Source organism: Anas platyrhynchos, chromosome 23 (genome assembly GCF_047663525.1).
Source record: "Anas platyrhynchos isolate ZD024472 breed Pekin duck chromosome 23, IASCAAS_PekinDuck_T2T, whole genome shotgun sequence".
NCBI lineage: Eukaryota > Metazoa > Chordata > Aves > Anseriformes > Anatidae > Anas > Anas platyrhynchos.
In genome coordinates, this window is record NC_092609.1 from 1,155,528 (window position 1) to 1,170,307 (window position 14,780).

The window sequence follows — 14,780 nt, forward strand, 5'->3', positions numbered from 1 at the left end:
CTGAAATGCTTCTGGACTGGGCTGGCGGGGTGGCTGGATGCAGCGCTGTGGCGCGTGAGGTTCGCTGGTTTTGAAACGTTCTGCTTCTGTGTGGAGAAGGAACATGGCAGGCACAAAAAGCCTTCCTTAACAAAAGCATGAAGTGTCCAGCACATGGAATAACATTGCCCACAGGCTCCCTGTGTGTATGTTTTATGGAGATCCTTTCCCTTATGCTAACCATCTGTTAAGTCAGCCACAATAAAACGGTCGAATTCTTTAGCTTGCTGTTGTACCCCCCAAATGCAGCCTTATTTCTTACAGGCATGAGTTTGGTTGGATGTTGTTTCTGTAGAAGGTGTCAGTTACCAGTGTGGTTTATTTTTTGGGTGTCTGTTGTAATAATTTGTGCTGGATATGGTCAGTGCCAATTGGTTAAATTGGATTTTGGATCCCATGCTATGTGGTCAGTTAATATTATTTGTTTTGATCTGATTAAGTTCCTTAATACCATTCAAGATTCAAGCATTTCTCCAGTCATGATTTTTAATAAAGATTAAGCATAAGCAGTCTTTTGGGTCTCTGTATAAAATGTTCTATAGTAACACCAAGCTGCAAGGGTATTTAAGCACTAGGAATGAAGAAGGTGAGGTACGTAGATGAAGTGCTATGGTAACTTTTCATGTCCAAGAATAAAGATTAAAATAAAGGGATTCTAGTAAAAGTTACTTGAATTGCCCTTAAGCCATACAGCATGATCTAATTCTGAGATCATAAAAGGAAAATCCTCCTTGAGGCATGCCCACAGTAGAGAATTGGGAGAGCAGGAATCCTGCTGCTGGTAGGCAGGTGGCCAAGGATGGAGCAGAGCCACAGATGATCTCCCTGGTACCCCCCATCCTGTGCTGGGGGTTGTGAAGAGATGGACAGACAGCCAAGGGTCTTCCCATTGCCTCTCATCCCTTTCCATTGATGCGCTAGCTTGTTCCCCGTGCAGTTCCTGTTAGACCCAATATTTACTAGGGAGGAAAATCTGCCAGGATCTGGCTGATGCTGAATGGCAAGAACACAAGAAGGGAGCTGAGGCTTTTCCGAGATGCCAATGGGACAGCAAATCAATATCCTTGTTCAAAGAGCAGAATGAGCGGAGTTTAGAGTGAAACTAATGGGAGGACCAGGAAAGAAAAGCTTCAACTGCTGTTGCCATGACAAATAATGACAAAAAATGACTGAAGTATTTTAAAGGTAATGTTGCAATAGAAGATAACCTGTGAGTTGCTTGGTTATAATTGGGCTGGGCTCTGTCAGCACTTGTTAGGGTTGAGAGCAAGCGCTCTGCAGGATGCGCCAACAGTACGTGCGCTGGGTGATGCACAGAGGGGGAGATAATGTTGTTGTGAAAAGGCCCTGAATTTAATTCTCCTGGAAGCAATTTTTTTAATTCATGCTGGGAGGAGTATGGGTAGGCAGCCTCACGTAGTGCCCAAAGACAATTGGTAATTGGGAGTCCTGAGCGGTTTTGGGAAGGGGAATGTAACACAGCAGACCAGATAACTAGAAGTTGGGCTGTCTTGCTGTTCCTTCATTTGTTGTTTCTGTAGTGTATTGTTCTGGGAAGTTGCTTTGCTTTTTTGTCACCTTTCTAGATGAATAACATAAAATAGAAGTAGTGGTGTTTTGAAACGTGTGTGAGGGAGTGCAAGTTGAGGGGGAAGAAGAGGGAAGAGAAAATGGTTGTTGATGTTTGTTGGTGTTTCCCCACTGGGTGAGGAAGGCTGAGGGGTGAGGCATTGCTTGCTGCTTCAGTAATGATAATTAGTTGGATGAAGATGTGCACTTTAGTATTACAGAAGTGCTGCAACAAGTATAACCAGCAGGACTGCAGACCCATCACTTCGCATTTCTAAAGTGATTTCTGAATGAGTTTTCTTTTTCTCCCATTGATCAGAATGAATTTTAGATGTAGTCAACATGGAGCCTTTCTCTTATCTTCTGATCCATATCCAAACTCAAATTTTAAGTGTGTGGATGAGCAATCTCTGTATGCCGCAACTTGAGTTTGAGGAGGATGCAAAATGAAACCAGTTGTGGGGGTGTGGAGGTTTTGTTTGTTTTAAGTCACACCTGGTTGCATTCTACCTGATGGCAATTCATCTACACAATATAAAATGGCAGCAACATAGTAGATTTTTATTATTATTGTTTGAGAATATACAAGTAACTACCAGAACTGAAATGTAAGATAGTATCTAAGAGATAGGAAGAAAAGCTAAGAGTGGCCAAGTGTGCGTGGAAAACTGTAGGCATCCAAGAGTGGTATTCTGGGAGCTACAGACTTAAAATATATATATGTATACTGTTTAAAAATAAATAAATAAATAAATCCTTATTGGTATTCTTTTACCATGTGCTGTACCTTCCTTGTGTTTTGGGACCGTTCATCTGCTAACCCCATGGTGCTGATAGCAGGTGTCAGTACAGCTAAATCTTGTAATCAAGGGAGTACAAAGATTGTCAGCAGAGATTGACCCAAACCAAATCCCTGTTTGTGAGATCACAGGCAAGATACCAGTCTGAAGTCAGAATCGGCCATTGATGCTTGTTATGGTGGAAGCCAGCTGAGACCTTAGGAAAGTTCAAATCCTATATGGAACGTTGTCTGGGTGTTGTTTGAATAGTTGTCCTATTGAGATTTTCTGCAGTAAGCCAGGCCAAATTTACACACAAAGTTTCCAACAAGGGTTTTGATTTGCTTTCTCAGGGCTTTGGAATGAAATTGCTTTGGCCACAATAGCTTTATTAAATTCCCTCTGATAGTTACCTTTGTAAACTGCTTCTCATAGGACAGTGTTATGAGAATAGAAAACAAGTCATCTGTCTGCACTGGGATGGGATGGGCTGTTTGTAATTTAAAAATAGTCAGTACTTTCTTCCATGTGATAAAGGCTTATATGGCAAATCTCTTGCTGTATTCAAAATCAAATGTATGTACTTCAGGATTTTTTCCCTTCTTCAGTCATTCCAAGTAGATTTTTTTTGTTTTTTTAAGAAAAGACTGTAGGCAACTCATGTCAACAGGCTGGGTTTTAGGCACTGCACAAATACTGGTAGCTAGTAGTTTATTTTGCAGGTTCGAAGTCTGTTCTGTGTTCTTTGAGAAAGAGGCTGAATGAACTAGTACCATTTTCAATGCAAAAATAATCCTGTAATATAGGAAGTGCATAATGGTTAATACTCGTACTGCTCCCGTTGGCCTGTAATGACCACAGACCGTCAGAATGAAATAATTCCAACAGGGAGTGACTTTACAGCAATAATAGTATATGGGAAAGCATCAAACATTCATGACCATACCTGAGGCTTTCTAGTCCATAAACCTTCTTTGAACTCAAGTAATAGAGTTACCAAAAAGACAGAGCAACTGTTCGTCATAAATGTGCTGTATTCATAGGCTTCACTGAAATGCTGTAGTATATGGAGTACATCGGTGTAATTTGGTCTAGTGTATAACAGATTAGCCAATACCCAATTTCTGTTTTTTTTTTTTTTTTTTTTTTTTTTTCTGTCTTTTTCTCTTGTTGTTTAACCCTAGCTGGCAGCTAAACACCACACAGGTGCTTACCTACCCCTAAGCAAGATGGGGGAGAGAACCAGAAGGGTTAAAGTGAGAAAACTCATGCGTTCGTATAAAGTCAGATTAATAGGTAAAGCAAAGCTGTGCACACAAGCAAAGCAAAATAAGGAATTCATTCACTGCTTTCCATTGGCAGGCAGATATTTAGCAGGTTATAGGATTGCAGGGCTCCATCGCGTGTAACAGTTACTTGAGAAGACAAATGCCATAACTCAAATATGTTTTCCCTCCCGACCCCCTTCCTGGTCCTTTTGCTCAGCTTCTGTTGCTGGGTGTGATGTCCTGTGGTGTGGAATGTCCCTTTGGGCAGCTGGGGTCCCAGCTGTGTCCCCTCCCGGCTCCTTGTGCACCCCAGCCCACCCGCTGGCAGGGCGGTTTGAGGAACGTAAAGACCTTGACCCTGTGTAAGCCCCACTCAGCAGCAACTAAAACATCGATGTGTTACTGACGCTGTTTTCATCACAAATCCAAAACATAGCATCACACCAGCTGCAGTAAAGAAAATTAACTCTATCCCATCTAAAACCAGCACACTCTTAAGGGTGAGCATTTTATTTGATTCTGATTTGTAATCCTTCTAGGGTATATAGAACATGTAGAACTTTGTAATGTCACTTCTATTTTAATTGAAAGCCAAAAAATGCATGTTTTTGTCTTTTATTTCTAGAATCTTTCACAGGACACTTTCTTATACCAAGATTGACGAAATCTTAAATATACCAATGTGGTAGTTGTCTTTCAAGTACTGTTTGGACTGGATCTGTTAGTGGACTGACAAAATGTATTACATGATTTGAATGGAGTGTTACATTACCTGAAGCTTCCTAGAAACCAATTACACAGCCTCACACCCCAGTCGATGAAAATTATGTTCTCATAATCCATGTCCTGCTGAACTTTCTGAATGTGGAGAGGAACTTAGTGTGCCATAGGCCAATGTAAAATATCCTGTACAACAGTGAAATCGATGCACTGGGCTTCACTCTCCCTTGTAAGTGGATGTTAGAGAGGTCAGGAAATACATACAGATGGTGCTATTTATAAAAATAGATTTAATAGAATCCTATAACGTGAGCTTTTGCTTCAAGTTTTGCCAGTAAAGAGCCCAATGAAGTCAGTGAAATGCGTGCTGTTACTGACTCGAACAGATTTTCAGATTGTGCCTTCAGGAGAGAGATGACAGACCGTGCTACAAATTGTTCTCATACAACAAGGCATTTTAGCAGTACTCTAGGCAGCCTTGAACAAGCTTTATCAGGGAAAAAAAGGTCAAATTATAACACATTGTGTAGTTTTGATGCTGTGATGTTTTTCATTACCTTTTGAAAGAACTTGGGATCCCCTACTGAAATCGTTGCTTAATTGTGTCCCCTATCCTTGTAGAAAAGGGTCAGAGATTGACTTTAAAAGGATTTGGATCTTTTCCTTAGGAAAATATATTTTCTAAAATCAGAGGGGTCTTTGCATGAAGCAGGAGTACCTGGCTAGCAGTTCTTACCGTTGTTTCTGTATTGTATGTTACTACTGGAATGGAATTTAAATTTCAAATACAAGTATTACTGTTCAGAAGTATTTAAAAAAGCAGCAACAGCAAAAGCCCGAAACTAGATAAATCGGTCTTTTTTTTTTTTTCTTCTATTTTGTCGCTTTAAAACAGGGAGAATAGAAGAACATCCCCAAGTTCAGTCCATGTTGATTATTGACTTCCAGCTTCAAAGCCACTTTTTGTAACTCAGTAATAAACTTCCAAAAATGTGGTGGTGGTGTGGAAATTGCTCATGCAGACAGGCTCAGCTAGAGCTGTTAGCAATTGTCACTAGAGCACCTGCAGTGCAAGTGGCCGGCTGATGAAAACAGTGAAGTGCTTGTCTCGTGTCCCTGTTGGGGAATAACAAATCTGGAGGGGATCCAGCTCTAAGTGAACCCAGCACCCATGAGCTCTGCAGCACTTGCAGTCTGATTGTCTATGTAATTAGCTGTCTCAATACTTTTTTTTTGAAAACCCAACCATTTGGATTAGGTACTGAAGTGAGAGCTCAACTGTTTATCAGATATAGTGCAACCTGCAATTGCTCATCCCTTTTGGGGATGAGATTTCTGATCAGGCGTGTTACCACACCTAGAGGAGCGTGGGGGTTCCTAGTCACTGACTTCAGTGAATGAAAGCTGCAGTTCCTTAATTAGGCCGCTTTAGGGGCTATTAATATCACACTAGCTCTAGCTGTGAATGCTTTTTAGAGGTGTTAAGTTAAAGGGCTTTACCAGCAGAATCAGTGTCAAACCTCTGCCATTCAGAGTAAGTGTTAAATTTAATGATCCGTTCTGTGGCTCTGTCCTGTCCTTTAACCACAGTGTGACTCCTGCGCACAGGGCTGACCGATCCAAAAGTTCATGCTCTGAAGCTGGATAGTTGCTGCAGCTGCTTCATCTAAGTGGCCTTGACAAGCCATTTTCAAGGCCAGTGGTGCTTTTTATGATTTGGCGTTGGTTTGGGCAGGGTATTTCTCTCAGGCAGGTTGCCACGTCCTAATACATCCTGAGCAGGAAGCGCCTTTGAGCTGTGCTGATGCGAGTCAATGAGGAAGTGGGAAATTTCTTTCATATTTTCCTTTTTCAGTTCTTCAAGTACACTTGAAAGAAAGCAAACCTGGATTCTGGCACTGGGCTGTAGACTACTTATTCATTGTGCTTAGGATGGTTGTCATTTGGCTGAGAAATAATCTACCAGAATAAGAATTGTCTTCCGGTATGCGAATCCCAGAAATCTGCAAAGATCTGTGAGACCACAGAGTCTTTTTAGTGTTAGCATCTTCTGAGTCAGGCTCAAGGCCAGGGAAAAATCATAATGGCTTTGTTTCCAGACATCTTCAGTGCTAGAGGAGAAACCAAATTATTCATTAATACTAATAACTTCTGTTATAAATTGAGAGGGGCAGCAGCAGATTTTGATGTTGCTGATAGCAAGCACCAGATGATCTGATGTGACTGATGATCCTGGCTCTGTCTGCACGTATGTACGTTTCCTATTGGGGACATCTAGGTGGCACTTTAATAATAGTAATCTTAATATACTCCTTGGAAGTGCACTGTAGCAATTTTAAGGGCATTAACATGTCTTGATGTAATAAACAAAAATAACCCACCTATTTGTGTGCTTTGTATCCATTTCAGATTTGTGGGAATCCCCTTGATATTGTGAAATGCAGCATGTATCTGGGACTTAGCTGCATTCAGAGCCTGCCTCTGAGATCTCTGCATCCACAGTGCATTATGCTTTTCACATCTTAAGAGTGAAATGTGGTTTGAAAGCACTTTGATTAATAGGCCCTGCTCAAAGCCTTGTCTCTGGGCTAGAGAACCGGGCGCCTTGCTGTTTCCATGTCATTTGCAGAGCAGTCTCTTGTTGTGTGTGTACTCGTACACGTCAGCGTGGTGCTGCCTGTGGATTGCATTAAATACTTCACCCTACGCCTGTCTAAACTTCTGAGCATTACAGTTGTAGACTGTGCATGTAAATAATTTATGAAAAACATTGTATGGATTTTAAGTCTTACCCTTTTAGCATCTGCCTTTTCATCTCTGAATGTTACTTGTTGTGTATTACATGGCTGTGATAAATTGGCTATTTAGTGAATTGGTTATGGTGGATTTTCAGGAGAAAGCTGAAGTAGCTGTTACTCACGTAAATATGCAAAACTTTGCTGGTAACAAACTAGAAAAAAAGGCTAATTAGTATAATTACTGTCATTATGATTCTAATTTAACTGCATAGACTTGCACTGCAGCAACATCAGAGCTGTCACATTTGCAAACTGCATAATTATATGTATTAAGTTCTGTCTCTGTTGCATCCAATACATAAAATGTGCTGTTACCTTAAATTGCTCCAAAAAAGAAGTCAAAATGTCATTAAAGGTCTAGCTTGATTTTTCTTGATTTTTTTTTTTTCTGATTACCAGTGAAAGGTGAAACAAAATGCTTTTCTAAATAAATGTTTTATGAATTTTATCGAATTTTTTAAATAGGTGGTAAGTTGAAAATAACAAATCTGAGTATACAAGAATCCATTTATACATTCCTGCCTGTGCTTCTAAGTCCTAAATCCTACTGCCATGTACTTACTGGTAGCAAAGATCCTCACTTGAGTGTCAGAAATCCTATCCCACCAGAAGTTTCATAATAAGTGTCTTTCAATCTAGCTGTTAGGGAGCAACTTCCTCTAATCAGGATGGTGTGAGTACTGTCTGGCTGATACTGCATGGCATTCTTCTGAGGAGGTCATATAGAATAATGTCAACTGTGAAATCTTAAGTGGCTGTAAATGTGTTTCCTATTAAATTAAACATTCGGTAAGATATCTTAGAGACTCCTCAATTACTTAGAGAGTTCGTATCTTAAACTAACCTGAAGGGAGAGGTGGGTATTGTCAGTGCTTTGGAAGATAGGATACAACTTGAAATAATTTTGATTCATTGGGAAAACGTCCCTGTATCAAAAGGATGACATTTAATAAAGACAAGAAAGGAGGAAGCAAATGTAAAGATATGTAATAAGGAATAATTAGTGAGGAAGTAGAGGATGTGGTGTCACAAACTGAGTCAAAATGGGATTCAGCTGCAGAAAAGGCAAACGACATTTTTGGATATTGGACCCATATTGCATGTGGAACACAGGAGGTAATTATTCCACTCTGCTTAGCGCTGGCAAGATCTCCCCTGGGGGAACAGTACATGCCTCGGGCACTGTTGTGTGGAGAAGATAGCTCGATGGGGTGGAAAGAATCCAGCGATAAGCAACAAAGAAAGTAAAAGCTCCCAGGGAAAAAATGACTTGCAGGAAAGGTTGAAATTATTGGGTTGATTTATTGTAGTGGGGAAGAATAAGCAGGGACCTGAGAACAGCCTTCAGCTGTGGGCAAAAAGCACCAGGCTTGGGAGGTTTTCATGTCTACCAAGGGATGGGCTGGAGCTTGCACCAGTGCAGATCTTTGGGTAGATGTGGGTGGGCAGGAGGGATGTGGATGGCTGGTTCCATGGGGACTGGAATGTGCCCTGTCTTACTGAGGGGAGTCGTGATCTTTTCCTGTAAAATTTTTAACATAAATGCTCATGTATTGGGCAAGTCTGGTTTGGGCAGGCATGTGTGATCCTGCCTTAAGAAAAGGTATCTTGAGGTGCCTTCCAGGTCTCTTTCTGTGACCTTGTATTTTAAAAACATATATATATATATATATATTATTATTTTTTTTAAAGAGTAGCAGCCTCGTAGAACTACTGCAGAGATCTGAGTTCAAATTCCTTGGTTCCTTCCCTGCAGATATTGAAAACACTGCAGCATAAATCCTGCATTGCACAGCTCTGCATCTGTGCTGGTGGTTCTTAACCTTTGCAGACCCCGTGTGCTGCAAGTGGCAGAAGCACTCCCTTGTTCCCACTAATAAAAACCCTGGAGGCATTTTTTTTATTTCCAGTCCTTCAGATAAACTCCCTTCAAACACCAAGTGACAGATGTTGTTCGTGTTGACTCCCGTGTTCTGGAAAAGCACTCAAATGTTATTGTAACTGAGATAACGTGGAGCAGAATGAACTCTATTCCTGGTCTGCTTCCACTTAGCCATAGCAGCATTCCAGGTGGCATCCATCACCCTTAGAGAAGGTGGACCTTGCATGGGCATGACGAGGGGCTTCATGTGCCTTGTAGGAGGCTTTAAGGACTGAAGCCAGACTCATTGGCAAGGCAACGCGCAGCCAATATGAACTGGGAGCCTTTACAAGAGTACGTAAAGCCTAGCGTGTAAGTGCATGTTTAGAATCAGGTGTGTGCCTAAGCATTTTCCTGAAGGAAGGCGAAAGAAAAAGTGCTGTGAGGGGATGATGACTCAGGTCTTTTTGCCAGCACAAAAGGAGATAAAATGAGGCTTTAAAATTAAGCATGGAAAGGTAGAGCCTAGGAAATGTACCCAAACTTTAGATTCCTAATGGCTGATATAAGTAATTGTGGTACTTTGTGTTTTAAGGGCTGTCAGATCCTGGATGGGATTATACCTAACTGTTGAGGTGTAATGGCCCCATTAAGTGAAAATTTAAGGATCATGAATTACATCTGGTGTTCTAGCCAATATAGCAATCCTAAGTCTGTCCCGTACACACACGCTTCATTTTAAAACAAATGTGTTAAAATGCCAATGCAAATTGGACCTAAATTCACCTGTTCAATTAGTTTTGGGTGAGATCTGTGACCTGAACTTTCCAGAGAGGTTCGGCTGACTGAGTTGCAGTATTGAGCAAAAAAATATATATTTTTTTGGCATTAGCAGGGATGCAAGTTTGGGCAGCCCAATTAGTAATGATGTTTGTTTATCCCCTATGAGGCTTTTGCTCCTTTTGGGTAAGAGATTGATAGTTTGATTTCATAAAGGTTTCCTCATCTAACCAAATTAGCAGCTGAAGACCTAAATCTTTTGTGAACTGAGCTGCACTGCGGGTTTAATTTCAAGCATACAGATGGTGCAGGTGCCACATTTTGCTGGGATTATGCTGGGTCAGAGTTGTGTGTTGATCTTTTTACCAATGTGGTCAGTTTTTTTTTTTTTTTTTTTTTTTTAAGTAGTGCATCATTACAGTCCTTTTCAAAAACAATCGTTGGGTGTGTTGTTCATTCATCATATGTGATGAGGAGCCATTGTGTAACGCTTTGCCCAGCAGTGATGCAAGTTAAATATAAGTTACACAAGAGATGACCTCATGGATGTTTCCATGTATAAATTTCCATGCAAGAGTGAGGTCCAGAATTGCCTGTAACTGGATGAAAATTCCAGAAGATCTCAAGGGATGCCACAAAGGATTACAGAGTTTTTATTAGATTTCTGTATTCAAAAAGTAAAATCCAGATCTGCTCTAGCAAGGATTGTTTTTCAGCAGTTGGCACTGTATTTCAAGTTATTGAGCTTTGTTCCTTTCATAAATGAGTAAATCTTTGCAAATCTGCATGTTCCAGGGTTGTGTACTTTCCGTCCATAGCCTGCTAAACCTACTGGTCTTGAGGAGTCAGCTAATGACTATAGATAACCTGGTATCTTCTTTTGTCTGAACTGAATCACTTCAGCCACCTACACAGAACAGCATCACAAACTATCAGCATGCAGAAACTATGATTCAGTGCCTCTAATGATCAGGATATTAGGTATGGTGATAATTTAAAAAACACATTTTGTTGCTAGGGGGATTTGGTTTGGTAAAGCTTGGAAATTGAAAGATAATAGCTGAGAATCCCACTGATAGTGTGACTTCAAGGAAAAAAAAAAAGACTTTTAATTCTAAACTAAATAATACAAGAGCTTGCCAAAGAACTTCAAGAAGCGGTACTGCTGTTAGTCTATAGAAGAGCACCTGTCGGCGTAACGGTGTGTTGTAGTTGCCTGTCTAATGTGCAGTGCTCAGATAAGCGTGTGTTTGGGTGAAGTGGGATCTCTGAGATAAATAAACACACAAAGTTCTCTGCCTCAGTCCAAACCTGCTGTGAACTGCATGATCAGTGTGTTTCTCAGGCAGCATTTCAATCTTCAATGCTGCACATGTTTCAGAAATCAGGCTGGTATTTATCACCGAAGTGTGGAAAGGTGGGTGCAGGGATGGTGCCACTTTTCTTTTGTGCTTGGCTGATGTTCCTTGCATAATGCACTCAATCAGCTAATAACACAGACAAAACTTGCTGCTGCACCTCAAAGCAAAATCCTCCTGAGCTTTGAAGCTGTTGAGAGACCTGAACCCCCAATTTACAGCTCTCCCAAGAAGAGAAAGATAAATAGGAACAGATACATGTTTTGTCATGGTCCAAGTCCAGTCTTCATTTTGAATTCTCTAACTGGAGTTCAGGCCTTGAGATGGTGAGATGTTGCACAGGCTTCTGAGCCCCCAGCTCTCTTTCCACAGACCGAGGAAGTGCACCTCTGAGACTTCCTTACTTAATATGTATTTATGCTTCTGGAGCACTCATGACAGTTTGTTTTCTCCCCCCTTCTACATAAAAAATGAGTTGCTTTTGTACTGCTCAGCACTGTTATGAATATTTATCCAGAGGGTTTATTTTTGTTATTCTAAATTTGCCTGTATCCTTTGTAAGAAGAAAAATGGGATATAATTAATCTCTTTGTTAATCTTGATATTTGCATGGAACAAGTGAAACAAGCTCTTCAAACCACTTGCTCCACACTTAAGAAGTATTTACTCTGCAGTTCAGAGGGAAACTTGAGGGCTTATTTATTTATTTTTATCATTTAGGATTCAATACACACAGTGGGAGGCAAATTTCCTAATTCTCTGTGAGTTTTATCTGGTTCACTGTAGCGGTTGGAAGATTTCAAAAGTAACCTCCGGAGAGGAGTAGGGAGTTACCAGATTGGAGAGGGCAGCCCGTTTAACACACATGCAGTTCACCAAAAGCAGCAGGCCAAATGAGCCCCCTAATTACACACAGCCCCCATGCTCAAAATTGTTCAGTCTGTGCTAACATCAGTGGTGGAAGTGAGTTGAATCCACAAGTGCTGTTGCAAATGGTCTCTCTTCTTTCATGCTTATCTTCACTTCTCTGTACTGCCTTAATACGGAGATGCATGCTGCAGGATAAAGCCTGTGACGGGCTGGAGATTCATCTACGTGCTGTTGTTTTCCTTTGGAATGGAAGCTCTGGGGGTTTCGCTTCAGAAATGAAACCACAGCCTCTTCGTACTTCGCGTGTTTATGCAGTGTTGCAGTTGGACCTGTTCCTCATGCCTGTGCTGTGTATCAGGTGTGTGAAACCGCTCATGTCTCTGGGGTTGTGTACAGCTGCTACATGCTTGGCTTTCACTGATGTGAAGATGAGACCGGGGTTTCTTCAGCCTTGTGCAGCATTCCATAATTCATCGCTCGGTGGTGCAGGCGGGATATGGAGGAAGATGTGTCTTGTACTGTAGGTCTGGATGCACTGAATCATTGAATACAGATGTATTCATTTCACTTCTATCACTCCATATGAAAGCAGTATACTGCCCTTGTCTAGAGTAAAATCCAGAGTTGTGTAGAATAAAATAAAATGGCATGCATTACAGCTGTAATAAATCTAACTTTGTTTTTCATTTGACAAGGATTTTTTCAAGACTACAACAGCAGTAGTCTGTCTCAGAGTGGTTGTTGCCAAATTGTACACGGTACCTTCCTCTGCTGGGCTTTTGCTGTTGATTACTTGTCTACATTAGCCATCAGCAGAACAGGACTTGCGTTAGAGCCTTTATAATCTAAGGGGAGGGAGGAAGTGGGAGTGTTGCATGAGAAGAATGAACAATTAATTGAATGAGAAATTAATTCATCCAGAACCAGGATGCAGATCGATGTAAACAGCATCGCAGTGTAGCAGGGAGTGTAAGCAAGGGCAAAGTTGAGATCACGCTGTCAGTTGTTCAGCTGGGAAATCTCACCTTGTCTTCAGTGAACGTTAAAGGTCTCATTGCCTTCAAGAGCCAGCCGCAGGGTGGCACAGTGAAGTAATGGGTTAAGTGTTTGTGTGCTGGGTGGCCGCCAGCTGACAGCAATACAAGTGTACTTTCTGTACAATGCCATGCGATTAGTAGGTACAGTAACAATTGTTTTCTAAGAAATACCCTTTATATTAAAATTTGTGAACCAAAGTCAGCTCTGGTGTCTGACTTCAAAAGACTTGAAATAAGGATGAGCTTGGCCCTCCATCTGAAAAATAAATTAGAGCAATATTGAATCTTTGTTGGAAATGGTAACCCCGCTTTGAAGGCTCCTGTTTTATGAAAGGTTCTTTGAAGGCATTCATTCACTCTGGAATGAATTCATGCTATTCATTCTGCCAGTCACAGAATAAGATATAATAGCAGTCAGTCATGATTGCTGTCATCTATCAACAGTTCATTACATAGCAGTTAGACTGAGGATACAGCATTTGTGAAAAACATTACTATACATCTTGAAAAGAAAAAGCCAGCGACTTCATGTAGAAAGATACTTGGCCTGTTTCTCTTCAAGACTGGGTGTCTGTTATTTTTAATGTTTTTATCAAATGGTGTTGCCGATGCACTGAACAGGTAATACACCACTGGAAGACCGTGTTACTTTTAGGAATCAATTTATCCCGGTTGAAAATTTGACAGGTTCTGGACCATCTCCCCCCAGCTCCCGACAGCGATTCTCTGCTCTGTGTAGTGACTCATACCAGCACAAGGATTTCAGCCAAATTTCCTCTGAGTAGGCAGGGAGATGGGAGCTGCCAGGTGGTGTCAGGCATTTCTTTACCAAACAAGTGGGATTCTTTTTGTTGCTAAAATGACTTCTAGTATTCTGATAGTGTACGTGGACAGGGGGAACCAAAAGCAGAATAGTTGGCTAAGTACTGTTCTTCAATCATCACTTGGACAGCTGCACCGAGTTTAAAACTTTAACTGACAGGGCGTATGTCTCCCTAAAATCTGACTTTTCTGTCTGTTATTGCAATGTTACAATCTGCTGAGCAGAAATAGAGATGACAGGAGGAAGCCCCAAACAACAGTCAACAGTGGGGCAGCATGTTGGCTGCACGTAGCTCCCACCCCAATTTACCTGCCTGTAAGATGGACGTAGGAATCTTTCTCTGTGTAGCTTACAGTACATAAGCAGGGTTTGTAGTAAGGTTTACATCGCTTTATCTTCTCTGTAGATTAAAGAACATGCAAAACGCTAACATACAAGCTAGAATGGACACCTTAGCTGGGAGTATAATTTCTCCCTAGTCTCTGAAGAGTAATTGAGTTAATAACTAGTTAACTACTTGCTAATGTATAATTTTCTCATTTATACAAGTAAATTGTAATTAACACATATGGCCTACAGATACATGCAGGGAAAAAAATTAATTTTCTCCCTCTTTTCCCAAGTATGGATGGATTAAAATGTCCTGTTTTGTGGGAATTACATTTTAATGAACTCTAATATGCACAGATCCTGTTAACATAGGCTTTTTTATCAGTTCTTTTAATTATGAGGATCGGCTTGAAACAAAAAAACTTGAAAAGCTTTGGAAAAAAACAAAAAGGATGGGGGTATCCTCACAATTATATTTAAAAATAAAAGTCTTAGCAAAGTATTCTGAGTTTTTTCTTGTGCTAAATTCTTGGAACCATTATGTTTGT

The 14,780-nt window shown here is 40.8% G+C and overlaps 1 long non-coding RNA gene across 2 annotated transcripts in view; it reads left to right on the forward strand.

Annotated features, from left to right (window-relative positions):
* LOC110353909 (uncharacterized) overlaps positions 1-14,780 on the forward strand; it is a 130,990-nt gene that overhangs the window by 1,077 nt on the left and 115,133 nt on the right. The window lies entirely within an intron of this gene.